The 15,377-nt window shown below is 36.1% G+C and overlaps 1 protein-coding gene across 4 annotated transcripts in view; it reads right to left on the minus strand.

The window, feature by feature from the left end:
• Positions 1-15,377, minus strand: part of SPOCK1 (SPARC (osteonectin), cwcv and kazal like domains proteoglycan 1) — a 1,018,929-nt gene that overhangs the window by 917,876 nt on the left and 85,676 nt on the right. The window lies entirely within an intron of this gene.

The following is a 15,377-nucleotide window of genomic DNA, read 5'->3' on the forward strand; positions in this document are numbered from 1 at the left end:
GATTATCAGAGAGATGCAAATCAAAACAACTCTGAGGTATCATCTAACACCTAGCAGATTGGCTAACATGACAGCAACAGAAAGTAATGAATGCTGGAGAGGATGTGGCAAAGTAGGGACATTAATTCATTGCTGGTGGAGTTGTGAATTGGTGGAGATGTGAATTTTTTTTTCCATTCTGGAGGGTAATTTAGAACTATGCCCAAAAGGTGCTAAAAGACTGCCTACCTTTTGACCCAACCATAGTACTGCTGGGTTTGTACCCCAAAGAGATAATAAGGAAAAAGATTTGTACAAGAATATTCATTGTTGCACTCTTTGTGGTGGCAAAAAAAATTGGAAAATGAGGAGATGTCTTTCAATTGGGGAAATTGCTGAACAAATTGTGGTATAGGTTGGTGATGGAATATTATTGTGCTCAAAGGAATGATAAAGTGGAGGAATTCCATGGGGACTGGAACAACCTCCAGGAATTGATGCAGAGTGAAAGGAGAAAAACCAGGAAAACATTGTATACAGAGACTAATACACTGTGGTACAATCAATGTAATGGACTTTTCCATTAGTGGCAATGCAATGTTCCTGAGCAACTGGGAGGGATCTATGAGCAAGTACACTATCTGCATTCAGAGGAAAAACTGTGGGAGTAAAAAGCACTGAAGAAAAACAACTGCTTGATTACATGGGTCAAAGGGATGTGGTTGAAGATGTAGACTCTAAATGAACATCCAAGTGCAAATACCAACAACATGGAAATGGGTTCTGATCAAGGACACATGTAATAAATACCTAGTGGAATTGTGCATCAGTTGTGGTAGGAGTGGCAGGAAGAAAGGGAGGAAAAGAAAATTATTTTTGTATCCAAGGAATAATCTTTGAAATTAACCAAATAAAATAATGTTTAAAAATGTACATTTATCTAGTTTTTAATGATTTTCAATATAACTATTAATAGCTTGGATTTCTTTAGAAAACTGCTTGTTCATATCTTTTGATTGTCAACTGAGAATTAGATCTTATTTTTTAAATAAATTAAAGAAATGAAAACTTTATCAGAGAAAAATAAATAAATAAAACCCCAGCACACCCCCACCAGTAGTACCATTGGGATGAACCTCCAGGGAAAGCTCAAGGTCCCTAAGAGACTCCCTAAAATACTTAAGGGATCAAAGATAGGGGAAACAAGTAATGAAAAAAGAACACCAGGCATATTTCCAAGATTCATGAGCCTTGCAATGGAACATTCTACAGCTCAGAGCCAAACTCTGCTTACTTACAGAGGCCTGGACATTTAGGAAGCTTGGTGAGGTGATGAGGAGGAGGGAAACAATTCATTAGTCCAACAACACATTCCCTGCCATGCCAATGAAAGCAGAATGTCTGTGGGAGTTAAAACCAGATAGCCCTCATCAGGGAAATCAAGAAAACTAAGTGGATGTATGATACAGATCTACAGAGATAAAAATTTGAAGTAACACATTTCTGAACTCAGGACCTGGCAGCAGGCCCTTTCATGAAAAAAAAACAAACTGCTAGGCCATGTCTACTGACTTTCTCTTTAGTTTAACTGTGTGGAAATGCATCAGAATCTTCACTTACCTAAACAATCTAGAGCCTACATGGAGGTCCCAAATCTTCAGATAATGTGTAGAGCCCAACTGAAGCCCTATCTTCCTGATCGCCATTATGAGCTATCAACTCTAAAGAGTTTAACAGAAAGTTGATCTTTATGAGAGTGAAAGATTGCAGATAAAGATTTCTAGATGCTAGGTTTGACTCCCTTTGCTATTGATTACTTCTAGAATGTCTTCACCTGGTTAATATTTTAAACTAACATTTAAAGCTGAGTTTAGCACAATGGATTGCCTTGCTTGATGGAGATACATTTATTACTAATGTATTTATTGATCTGTTCTATTTGTTTATTTTCCCAATTCCCTATAAAGTCACTAGTATCATGTGAGGACACAACATTAAAGACAAGAAATATTCAGCATGAATGTAATCCTATCTGTCATATCAACTGCCCTGTGAATTTATTTGCCCTCTTACACTTCTATCCTAAGACCTGGAATAGAGTCATAGGATTTCAGAGCTCAAAGGGACCTTAGAGGTCATCTCTTACAACTCCTAAAATTTATAAATGAAAAAAGGGAAGTCCAGAAAGGGGATGTGATTTGTCCAAGGAAAGACCAATAAAAAACAGAGAGCAAGAGGGCTCAAATCCAAGTAACTATGTTGTTACTACCAAGTTTATTCTTCCTTTCTTCATAATCTTTTAGAAACCTTCTCAATCCCTTCTACTAGTCCTTCCTTTATAATCTCGTAGAATTTGACTATTATTCCCTTATGCAATTGTGATTTTCTGACTTTTGTTAGGATTTTTACTTCCTCCACCAAACTATAGAGCAGGTTCCTCTTTTTATTCCTAGAGAAAAGAAATAAATTCAGGGAGGACAATTAAGTGGCTCAGTGGATTGAGAGCGAGGGCTAGAGATGGGAGGTCCTGGGTTCAAATCTGACCTCAGATACTTCCTGGTATGTGACCCTGAGCAAGTCATTTAATTCCCATTTCCTAGCCCTTACTGCTCCTCTGCCTTGGAATGAATACATAGTATTGATTCTAAGACAAAAAGAAAGGTTGTTGTTTGTTTTTTAAGTAAACTGAGGGACAGTCTTGAAGTCATGTAGACCTCTTTCCAAGTCCTATCTCTAAAATGTACTATCCATGCAACCCAGAAATAGTTAATTTACCCATTCCATATTCTAACAAAGGGCAGCTAAGTTTCTCAGTGAATAGAGGACTAGAACTTGAATCAAGAAGACTTGAGTTCAAATCTGGTCTCATACACTAAATGTGTAATCCTGGGAAAATCACTTAACTCTGTCTCAGTTTCTTCATCTATAAATGGGAAAATTTCTATTAATATAAATTGCAAAATTATGCCAGTTTGCATTGTTAGAGGAAGCTTCTATACCAATATATAAAATATATTTAATTATTTTGTAATGCTGTATCTGGATTTTGTCTGGCTATGAAGAAAATTTTTTTTCCTCCTTACTCTCAATATTCCCCCCTCATCACCATCCCCAAAAGAGGACACAAATAACTAGGACAGTTGGAAGGAATCTTGCATATCTAATTCAATTCCCACATTTACAGCTGAAGAAAATGAGATACAAAAATGTTAAATACTTTAAGGATGAATGTATGATAATTTAAAATTATTATCTTAAGGGGGCAGCTGGGTAGTTCAGTGGATTGATAGACAGGTCTAGAAATGGGAAGACCTGGGTTCAAATCTGGCCTCAGACACTTCCCAGTTGTGTGACCCTGGGCAAGTCCCTTAACTTCCATTGCCTAGCCTTTACCACTCTTCTGCCTTGGAACCAATACACAGTATTGATTTCAAGATGGAAGGTAAGGGTTTAAAAAATAGATAAATAAAAATAAAATAAAATTATTATCTTTATATAGTTCTTTAACGTTTACAAAGTCTTTTATATTATATTATATTCGCATTTGACCAATAGTCCTTATTAAGATCATTATAAATGTATTTCCTATTTTGCAAATAAGGAAAGTGAGGCTCATAGAGTTTAAATAATTTGCTCCTGATAATATATCTGATCTTAATGGACCTTAGAAATAATCTATTCCAATCTCTTAATTTTACAGATAAAAAAGCTGAGACCTAGAAAGAGTGACTTGACCAAGGTCACATATAACAAGTGGCATAACTAGGATTTGAACCTAGGACCTAAGAGAGTAGGCACAATTCTTTCTTTCACACCAAACTGCCTCTTCTTTGGATTCCTCCAGAATTTAGCACAACATAAGGTTCAGGACATGGTAGATTCTCAGTAAATGTCTGTTGAATTGAATTCTATGTGAATGGAGGTGTATTGTAAGGAAAGTGTTCAAGTTTGCAGAGAGAAGTGGCATGAGCCCAGCAGGAAGATTCTGGAACTTTGAAGGAGGGTTAGGCTGGGACCAAGGTTGTTAGCTAGCTCTCTGGAGAATCTCTAGAGGTGTTGGCTGCAAATTTCCTAGGTGGCTAATCCTGTCCTTTCCTGATTGCTGTTTTGATTGCTGTATTTCATCAGGCAGTTCCAGGTGAATCTAATCTATCTACAGAGATTGTGAGATTGAATCTGGATCCTTTTTGGATCTAAGACCTTCCCTGGCCCTATCAAAGCCTTATGCAGACCCTTTCCTTAAATCTAGCAAAAGGGGGATTTAGTTGAAGGTATTATTTAAAATCAGGGACTAGAGATTTAGGGATTTAGGGAGGATGAATTCCCTACTCTAGTAGGGAATTCACTAAGAAGAAATCCCTATGAAAGGATATTTAGATCAGATGGATATAGGTAGATTGGCCTTAGTTTAGATTATCCTAAATCCTCTTTTCACCTTCCCTTGTTTATTAAATACAACCCACTGTCCCTGTGTTATATAGTGGCCTGTGTTTGTTAGCTCATGGTCTGGCTCTGCCTGCCCTGGGCTTGAGCAGCCTTCCCAAACCAGATAACTGGCCTAAATTACCATCCCCTGAAACTCAATAGTTATATCAGGTGTCACCTTCTCAGATTCTTTCTATGACCTCTTTTCTTTCATTAGTTGGCTCAGGGCATATAGGTGTTCAGGATATACCTAGAGAGTACAAGAGGGCCAGGTACAATGTGTTTCTCAGTCACTGTATCCCTTCCACAGTATTTGTTCATACCCAAGGTTCAAAAAAGTAAATAGAAGCTAGTGATAGTATCATAGCACTGAAATACATCCAGTATCCTGGCAAACATGGCAGGTGATCCAACCAAAGAAACTGACAATTCTGCTTAATTGATTTCTACCAGAGTTTCATTTCTTAGGAATTAAGGCTTAATCTAAATCTATCCTGCAAACACACATCGAAGGCGCCAGGATCAGCATATGTGGGAGCAGGCACTCCATTAGAACCAGAAACATGATGCTCAGTTGCAACCTTCATATTCTCTCTTGTTAATCTGAAAGGGTTCTCTGAGATCAGGTCCAGAGCCAGGATCATGATCTTTCCCCCTATACCTCAATGTGGATATCTTCATACAGTAAAGAAGAGCAAGTGTGATGCAATGGGAAAAGTGTCAAAATCTAAGTCTGAAGAACTAGGTTCAAATTCTGTCATTTACTGCCTGTGTTGTCTTGGCCATCTCACTTCTCTTATCTGTCTATGTACAAGGTAGAGAGCTAGAAAGTTTTAAATATGTAAAAATGTGGGCCATACAAAAATAGGTGGCAGGCCAGCCTACCCATAGCTGGTCAACCCCTGATGCTAGCCCAACACTCTCCTCCTCAGAGAAGGAAACCAAGACTCAAACGATAAGTGATTTGTCCAAGGTTAAATGGCTAAGTGTCAGATACAAGATCTGAACCCAGATCTTTCTGACTCCAAGTTTAGCATGCTAATCACTATATGCCATGCTACCTGGGGACTATAGGTGAGTTGTATAAAACTTTAGAAATAACTGAAGTGTTAGTTAGTTCTGCTGAAAAAAATGTTTTTCTTTTTTATTCATTATAACAGATGATCATTCTCTAGGGTTTGGAGGCTATTTTAGGAAATTCAGGTGGCATAAGAATAAAATATATGAGCAGAAATATTTTTTAAAACAAAAACTAGATCACATAGGGTCAGGAAAGCTACACAGTACCAAAATTAGATTACATCCTTCTTCTGCATTTACCCCCTTTGCTTCTAAAAATATTTGGATAGAAACATAATAAAAATTCCACAGATTCATGCTCTTAATAAGATTCCCCCTACCTCTGGAATTTTTCTGCGAGACTATCTTATTGTTTATGCTTTGAAATATTGACTTTGAAGCCTACAAGGAGAATCATTGTAAGAAGCAATACACAACAGACTGAACATGGATTTTTCAGATTTATTGTGACATGTGTGAAAATTAGAGAAAAAGTCATAGAGATGAGGAGGTGTGGGGAAGAGAAATAGACATGTGATACTAGTCCCCAGTCTGTGAGCTTGGAGGGCCCTCTTCTTCCCCAATCCATTTCTGGAATCCTACTTAGTCTTCAAAACTCAGATCATGTCACTTCTTCCATGGAACTATCCTAAACCTGTCCAGAAAGAAATAAACCTGCCTTGGTCCTCAATATAACCACTCAATATATTTGATTTTTTTATATTGGAATTATCTGAATATATGCTATACTCTCCTACTGGAAACTAAGACTAGTGAGGGCAAGAATCATGTCTAACTTATCTTTACGTCTTCTTCAGCATCCAGGATTCTGTCTAAAATTGACGCTTAAGGGGGCAGCTGGGTAGCTCAGTGGATTGAGAGCTAGACCTAGAGACAGGAGGTCCTAGATTCAAATCTGGCCTCAGACACTTCCCAACTGTGTGACCCTGGACAAGTCACTTGACCCCCATTGCCTAGCCCTTACCACTCTTCTGCCTTGGAGCCAATACACAGTATTGACTCCAAGACGGAAGGTAAGGGTTTAAAAAAAAATTGACGCTTAAAATGTTTGCTAAAGCGAATAAAGCATTTGTCTTTCATTGTTTCAGTTATTCTGCAGCCAAGTTCTGTCTGCATAAAGGCATTGAGGGAGTCATCTTTCACTGTTAAACCCCAGTCTATATTATAACATGGGAAGAAACCATGCCCCCACAGCAATAGTATTATAACAGAGATTCATGGTACATGCTCCCTCTTTTAAAGAAAATGCAAAATCTTTCTCTTCCTTTCTCCCCTCATTTCCTAATCCTAGAATTCTTTCTTGAGGAACATAATGAAAGTAAGTAAACAAATGTAAAATCAAAGAAAAATAATGGCAAGGATGCTACCACATGCACACATACATAATTCAACTGAGTCCAATTATAGGAAATTATTTGAAAGTTCTAATGGCTATAACTGATGAAACAATTCATGACAGAAATTCCAATTACCAAAGAAATGATCTGTTCTGCCACAGCAATTTTAGTGACATTTATAACACACAAGAAATCATGAAGCTTGATTATTGCATTTACTGGGCTGTCCTGAAATCTAATTAAATAGATCCACCAAAACTGGCTAATTGTAGAAACAACAAATCTGCTGTTCTCTGCACTAGTTTTAAAAGCACCTCCTGATGACCTCTACAAAGTAAGGTAAATAATCAACATTTTCCCTCAATTGTGATTGAGGTTGGCATGGGTGGGGATTAGGAATTTTAAAAAGTAATCTTTAGTCTTTCATTAGGAAAGCTATTTTCATTCCTAGATCATGCCCAACTGCATTAAGTAAACTTGGATAATTTCTCTCACCCATATAAGAGGTCTCCCATTCAAGACCTTAAACCTATTCTACCCTTTAATGCCTTAAGGAATTGGAGACTTCACTGATGTGAATACATTCCCCATCAGTGTACACCTTCTTACCAGAGTATATAGTTCTATGAATTACTGCCCCCCATCCCACCAAATAATAATTCCCTGGCACCCAATTCTCTGGTGACAGGCCATATTTAGCTAGGCTGAGCTTTAAAGACAGACACACAATAAATCACTGAACCTGTATTTGCAGCCTCTACAACTTGGTAAAATCTGCCACATAATATGTTCAGCTGACAGAGCCTTAAGAGTCAAACTATTACAAGGAGTGTTGATCAGAGAAGCCACTGATCAATTTGACGATTTCTCCCAATCAACTTGATGACACTATGCATAATGAAGAGAAGGGCATTTTCTGTAGAGATGGGCAGCCCCTTGCTGTGAGGACACAAGAAATTCTCTGATTGGTTCCCTGTAACTGGACCTGACTTTAAATTGCCTGGCACTGAGAGTCGGGAGGACTAAAAGCTTTTCAGAGCAGCCACCACACCCTTCACAGTCTATACAAAGTTAATGATGAGGCCAACTTGGAGGTTTTCTTGATCATCAGGGCATTCTCTTCGCTTCTCTCCCTTACAACTTCTTTCGATATACACTGACGAGGGGAGGGATTTCTCTCTTCCTCCTTTCTCTCTCATCAGGAGCAACCAATGACAATACGCAGAAGGAAATGTCAAAGGCAGATACGTGCATGCCTGTTCAGTCTAAAAGGGAACATTCATGAGGAATGTTCATGACTTCTAAACTCCTTTGTGGAGGTATTTTGAATTCCCTGAGCCACATAAGGAGCAGCTAGATCACACAGTAGATAGAGAGCCAAACCTGGAGTCACTCAACTTCTTGAGTTCAAATATGGCCTCAGATACTTACTAGCTGGGTTACCCTGGGCAAGTCACTTTGCCTCGGTTCCTCATCTGTAAAATGAGCCAGTTGAAGGAAATGGCAACTCTAGTACCTTTGCCAAGAAAACCCCAAAAGCAATCAGAAAGAGTTAGAAACAACTAGAAAATGACTAAATAACAACAATCTCTTTTATACCAATGTGTCTTTGGTGTCATGTAAAGAAAAAAGAATTGAGAGGGTTTAAGAATGATACAGGATGCTTTGTTTAGATTCAGTGCCATCACTCATGTAAAATGAGAAGATTGAACTAGAGATAGCTTGTGAGGTCCCTTCTACTTCTAAATCTTTGACTTTGGGAGGTTGCTGTTTGTCTAAATCAAGAAGCTTTGACTGAGGGAGGATAAGTGACCTTCAAAAAGGGTCACATAGCTGTTTAGTGACAAAGTAAGACTTAAAACCTAGGCCCTCTCACTGATAGGTTCACTTTTCAAAATAAGATTTTACAAATATCAAAGAAATTACCAAATACAACATAAATATTTGGGGTAAAATATAATTTAGTAACAGACTTTAAATACCCTACCTTATATAAAGGAGGAAAGTGCCTTTCTATGGTTATCTCAATTAATAGGTCATAAGTGGTAGAATTAAAAGGATCTAAAATATCAATTATTCAAACTACTTCATTTTACAGGTAAGGAAACTGATTCCCAGAGAGGAAAAGTAAAGTTGTTCAAAGAGTAATAATAACTAGCAATGTAGTTAGATGATTCAATGTATTGAGAGCCAGGCCTAGAGAGAAGAAATCCTGGTTTAAATCTGACTCTCAGCCACTTCCTAGCTGTTGAATAATAGTAAGTAGCAAAGTCATACTTTGAACTCAGATCTTCTTGATGCCAAACATAACAATAATTTTAAATCTTTTATAGATATACCTTCCTCAATTATTCTTTGTCTTTTTTTTCTTTTCACATTTTATTGATTTATTCCATCTGTTTCTCTCCCCTTTCATCTGTTTTTTTACCTTTCACTGACAACTTATCTTACTTATTTGCATACACTAAAAGTTTGCAGATAACAAAAGTAGGCTTTTGATTGTAATTTTTGAGGCTAAAGAGTTAGAAATTAATGATTTTTATACTATTGTACCATAAGAAATGACAAAGTAATGAATAGCCTGGACTAGCCATGAAGGAAAATCAAGTTCATAATATCTGAATCTTAAATGTATTTATTAGACAAGTATTTTTTCCTGACAACATTTGTGAACTCTTCCACACTGATGCCTCATAGTTGAGTGAAGGCCTTGAAGTCTACACCAGCTTGACATAAGTTCTAATATCTCCTATCAAGAAATAAGAGTTTCAAGTAGAAATCTAGTATTGGACTGTAAGCACTAGCTAGCTAAGAAGAATTTCTTTATTAATTTGGTCCTAGAACAAAGCATCTTTCAACAGTCATATCACAAATACACAGAAAGGAGAGCACCAGGAAAAAAGGCACAGGACTCCAAAGTACTAAAACATATTGAACTGATTCACCAATTCTTATGAGTTTTATAAGAGGGCTTTGCTTCTCTTAATTTAAAAAAGTTTATTCAACATATGTGTCACAGAGAATCCCTAAATGCTTAACTTGGAATCTAAGTTCCAAAAAGGAACTGGGGAAATTAAGAAGAAGGCAGACAAGTTCTATCTTCACTCCATGGGAAGATGGTTGTATAACTTTGGTGTAAGAGACTCTAGATGAATTCAAGTCCTAAATACTTTATTCAGTTAGCAATGTAATCTTAGACAACTGTAATCAAGCAATTTCACTTCTCAGAGGCATCTATAAAACTGAGCAGGTTAGACTAGAGGCCCTCTAAAGACTCTTTCAGTTCTGATAGCTGTTATATTATTCCTTGATTTTTCTGTGATGATTGGGTATCTTTGAAGGACTTAAGAGCTATTATTTTACACTTAAAGTCTCATTACAAAGTAAAATACCTATGAATGTAGAAGGTATGGAAGACTGTAACTCTAAAGTCTGTCCTGAAAGTTTCATGGGGGGGGGGGGTCTAGAAAATCCCTTAGAATAGCTTATTCTGTTGTGATGTCTCCCTTTCTTTTAAGATTCATAGCAAGAAACCATATTCCAGATGGAAGATATTACTATACATAAGAAGATAGGAATGCTTTATTGAAAATAATACTTTTGGAGACAAACTAATAGGAGTATTTTCCTAAACAGTTTAAATTATGTACCCAACTTGTCATAAAGCCTCTCTGGGCACCATTTACTCAGTGATTGTGAAAGCACCCTCATGGTTCACCAAAAATAAGAATTAAAAAAATTTCCCCAATCAAACAATAATAGGTTTAGGCTAGATCCATCCACCAGGATGGATCTAGCCCAAAGATCATCATGAGTAAATGAAAAAAGCATAATTTTTTTAGAATCAGAGGAGTAATTAACAAGAATAATTATGACTTTCATTTCCATATAGCATTTCAAGGTTTGTAAATTACTACCTTCACAGCAAATCTTGAGGTAGGTAACAGTAATTCATAATAAATAAAGAACAACAACTAGAACAGTAAAGTCTCTAAGTTAGGTACCAAGTGCATTATTATCCCCATTTTACTAAGGCTTAGAAGGGTTAAGATGGTTAAGTGGTTTGTCCATGGTCATAGAGTTATGAAGCATCAGAGGCAAGATTTGAACCTTGGTTGGAACATGTCCAACACTCCCCCATACCATGCTGACTCTGGACAATAATACATAATAAAACATATAATGCAAAAACATGAAAATAAAGATTAAGAATGCCTGGTTGAATAATTCAAAAGAATTACACTTCTGGGAAGGCTGCATGAAGACTGCACATGGGTTCATTATACACTTGGAGATTTTTCATGGAGTCTTCCTGCCAGATAAGCTATAAATGGAAGGGGCCTCAGAAACCTGAATGATCACAATAAAACATGGCCTGATTAGAATATACCAGTAAATAGGTCTATCTTGGCCATCAATCAATAACTATTTATTAACCAACTATTGTGTACCAGGCACTATACTAGAAGCTATATATGAAAGTACAAAAGTCAATGGATACAGGATATTTACAGGCAAGTAAATAGATACAGATAGATAGATAGATAGATAGATAGATAGATAGATAGATAGATAGATAGATAGATAGGTAGGTAGGTAGATAGATAGATAGATAGATAGATAGATAGATAGATAGATAGATAGATAGATAGATAGATAGATATAAACATCACAAAATTGGCAGGGACATGAACAACTAAGAAAATCAAGAAAGACCTCTTAAAGGAGGCTAAACCCTAAGAAATTTAGAGATTCTAAGAGGCAAAGATGAAGAAGAGCATTTTAGGCTTGGGGAACTGCCCCCAAAACTGGCAGGAGAGGAAAATTATATACAAAAAATTTACAAGTAGGAAAAGTTTGCCTGAAGTATAAAAATGTAGAATCAGCCTGGAAAGACAGGACAAAGTTAAACTATTAAGAGCTTAAAGTGCCCAACCAAAGAGTTTTTATTTTATGCTAGTAATAATAGTGAGCTTCTTGAGCAGAGGAATGATATGGTAGCATTTATACTTTAGGAATATCAATGAGCAAGAAGTTGCAACATCTCCTGTATAATGCTCCTTTGGGTCCAAGATCAGCCCTACCATTAATGTGCAGTCTGTGTAACAAGATGAATGAAAACCACATTCTTAACTAATTATCTGGCTTAAGTCACTGCTCGTTAATAGGCAAGTGGACAAATGCATATTTTCAGGACTATATATGGATAAAGGAGAGAACTGAAAGATGAGATGAGTGTAACCACTTTGTAATAACTCTCAGGGCTATCACCTTAGTTTCTCATCACACAGAGCCAGCATCTCTGCCTCTGTGTGAGTTAACGCTGACATCAAGTAATAAATTAGTGGATAATACACAAAACCTATTCCTGATCACAGAAGAATACACATTAGAGTATGCCTTTAGATGAGTAGATTGTCTCCTCATAAGCCAAGAGAGAAGAGAAGGGCTTATAACAAGCTTGTTATCCTGGTCCTTAGCTCTGTGTGTTTTTTAACTGTTTTCTTTCAGTACAAGGTGTGCGAGTTCCACTCTCAGCAACTGATGTCATGTTTAGCTCGGAAAGAGGGCCATGACTCTTCCACTGAAAGTCACACTATAGTGGGCAGCGTCTCTAAGGAAGGTCGACAACAACTCTGTGAATCTCAAAAAGGTTCAGCTTTCTCCTTAAAAGGGGGCAAAAAGAAAAAACTAAACAGTCAGATCCATCAGCATGGAAGTCAGAATATAACTTGATGTTCAGCCAGAACTCCTTCAATGCCTTTAAATGAGGTCTCTTTCAAAGTTGTCTGAATTTAGAGCCACTAAGTTAATATCTGATAGGCCTCTGATGGCCTATAGAGGCTAATGAAGCTTCTACCCATTAGCACTTAGAAGCAGGACAGAGGACTTTACTTGCTAGGACAGAGCATAGACCCTGCTTGTTTTAATGTGCCATCCCCTGAGAAAATCTGTCTGAGCTTCATGATGACACTGTTCCCACCTCCAGCTTGGTTCAGAGATGATCAACATATCCTGATGAAAAGGGGGGGGGGGGCAACAATTCCAGAGAGACATTTGCCTCTTGGAGCAGATAAACAGAGCTAATTATAGTATGTCCTCTGAGTTTTATTCACAACAGAAAAAAATGAGTTTGTTGCTAAGCTTTTTTTTTCTTTGCTCAAATTTGCAGTGCAATTAAATCAAGGCATTATTTTTACATCATCCACTTTAAACAACTCTCTTAACCAAGCCTCTTCCCAAATCACCACTACCATATGCCCATTGCTACTATTACTTACTACTTACTGGTACTATGGCTTAAATGACCATCATATTAAATATGATCAATTGTAATTTCTATACCATAGAATCAAAGGTTAGAAGGGGTTTAAAGAACACTTTGTTTTACATTCATATCTTAAAGGAAAAGAAACTAAATTCCATGGAAGTTAATTGGCTTATCCAAAGTCACATAGAACATATGAATATGAAATCACATATGAAATCATCTCATTTCAAACCCAGTGCTTTTCATGATATAATTTTATGCCATTATCCCCTTATACATGTTGGCAGCCCACAAAACAACATTAAGAGAGGAAGACAGTTCAGAACAAAGGAGAGGATAATTTCACTATACTTTACCTTAATAAAACTGCCTTGCACATAAAGTAAGAGGGTTAGACTAGAACAACTTTTCTATTTCTAAATTCTTTTTTATTGATTTTTCTCTCCCTTCTATCTCCCAAACTAAGAAAAACAGAGTCCTTGTAACAAATATGTATAGTCAAGCAAAGCAAATTCTAACATTGACCAAACTAGAATATATTTTAATCTGAACCATAAATCCATCAGATGGGTAAGAATATAGGTAGCATGTTTCTTCATAAGACCTCTAAAATTATGATTGCCCATTGAATGGATTAGTTTTTAATATTGTTTTTACAATGTTGTTACCATATAAATTATTCTCCTGATTCTTAGTTCATTTTACATCATTTCATGCCAGTGAGTCTACATTCCCATATCCGTTTCTTATAGTATAATAGTATTCCAATACCTTCATATACTATTATTTGTTTTCATCCATTCTCCAACTGATGAACACTCACTTAGTTTCCAGTTATTTCTCCCTCAAACACTAAAAAAGAGGTGCTATAAATATTTTTGTACATGAGTTATTTTTCTCTTTCTTCAGTCTCTATGGAGTATAGACTTAGGAGAGGTATTGCCAAGTCAACGGGTATACACAGTTTAGCAGATTTTTAGGCATAGTTCCAAGTTACTTTTCAAAATGACTAGACTAGTCCATATTTTCAACAATTATATATTAATATGCCTATTAAGTATAGCCCTTCCAGCACTTATTATTTCTTTTTCTTTGCCAATTTTGCCAATATGATGGGGATAAGGTAGAACCTAAGAATTATTTTTATTTGCATTTTTTCTAATTATTAATTTGGAGAATTTTTCATACAGTATTGATAACTTAGATTTCTTCTTCTGAAAAGTACCTGTTCATTACATTTGACCATTTGTCATTTGGAGAATGACTTTTATTCTTAAGAAATTGAAACAATTCTCTATATATCTTGGAAATTGGACACTAATAAGAAAAAATTGCTGCAAAGATGTTTTTCACAGTAACTTGTTTTCTTTCTAATTTTAGCTGCATTAGTTTTGATTGTACAAAACCTTTTTAACTCTGTATAATCAAAATTGCATAGTTTATCTACTATATTTTATTTTATTTGATCATAAACTCTTCCTTCTATCCATATATTGCCCAAGGCCTTTTTTTCTTCTTTGTTCCTCTAATTTATAATGTTATTCTTTATCTTTAAGTTATATACCTATCTAGAGTTTATCTTAGTATATGGTATGAAATGCTTATCTATACTTTGTTTCTATCAGATTGCTTTATAATTTTCCCAGAAATTTTTGTTGAACAGTGAGTTCTTGCCCAAATAGCTAGGTTACTGTGCTTATTTGCCTATTTTACATATATTGGTTAACAATTCTGGTCCCCTGAGTGGCCTCTGCATTTCTTAACCAGTACCAACTCAGTTTAATAATTACTACTTTATAATTATAACTCGAGATATGGTACAATAAGGATTCTTTCCTTTTCAATTTTTCTTTAAATATTTCCATTAAGATTTTTTGAAGTTTTTTTCTGGCTTCATGAATTTGGAACATTGATAAATAAGTCAATTTAAGTAATATAGTCATCTTTATTACATTGGCTTGGCTAGATCAAACACTCATTAAGAGCGTTCTACTATACAAGTTCTTGCTAGATATGTCATGAATCACATGAAACATATATCTGTAATTTCATACACATGTGTCCCCAAATTGTATGGAACTTATATCTGCAATCACATTTGCCATTCTCAAATCTCTTAACACTCATTAGTGTGCCCTGATTTCTCATGGTAAAGAATAAAACTGTGCCATAAGAGAAAAAGATTTGAAAACCACTGGACTAAATGATTTCTAAGATCCCTTCCAAACCAAAGTATTATGATTTTATGGGGAAGGGAGATTGTGTTTTATTCCAGGTGCCAAAAA

The sequence above is a fragment of the Monodelphis domestica genome, chromosome 1 (genome assembly GCF_027887165.1).
Source record: "Monodelphis domestica isolate mMonDom1 chromosome 1, mMonDom1.pri, whole genome shotgun sequence".
In the NCBI taxonomy this organism is placed as follows: Eukaryota; Metazoa; Chordata; class Mammalia; order Didelphimorphia; family Didelphidae; genus Monodelphis; species Monodelphis domestica.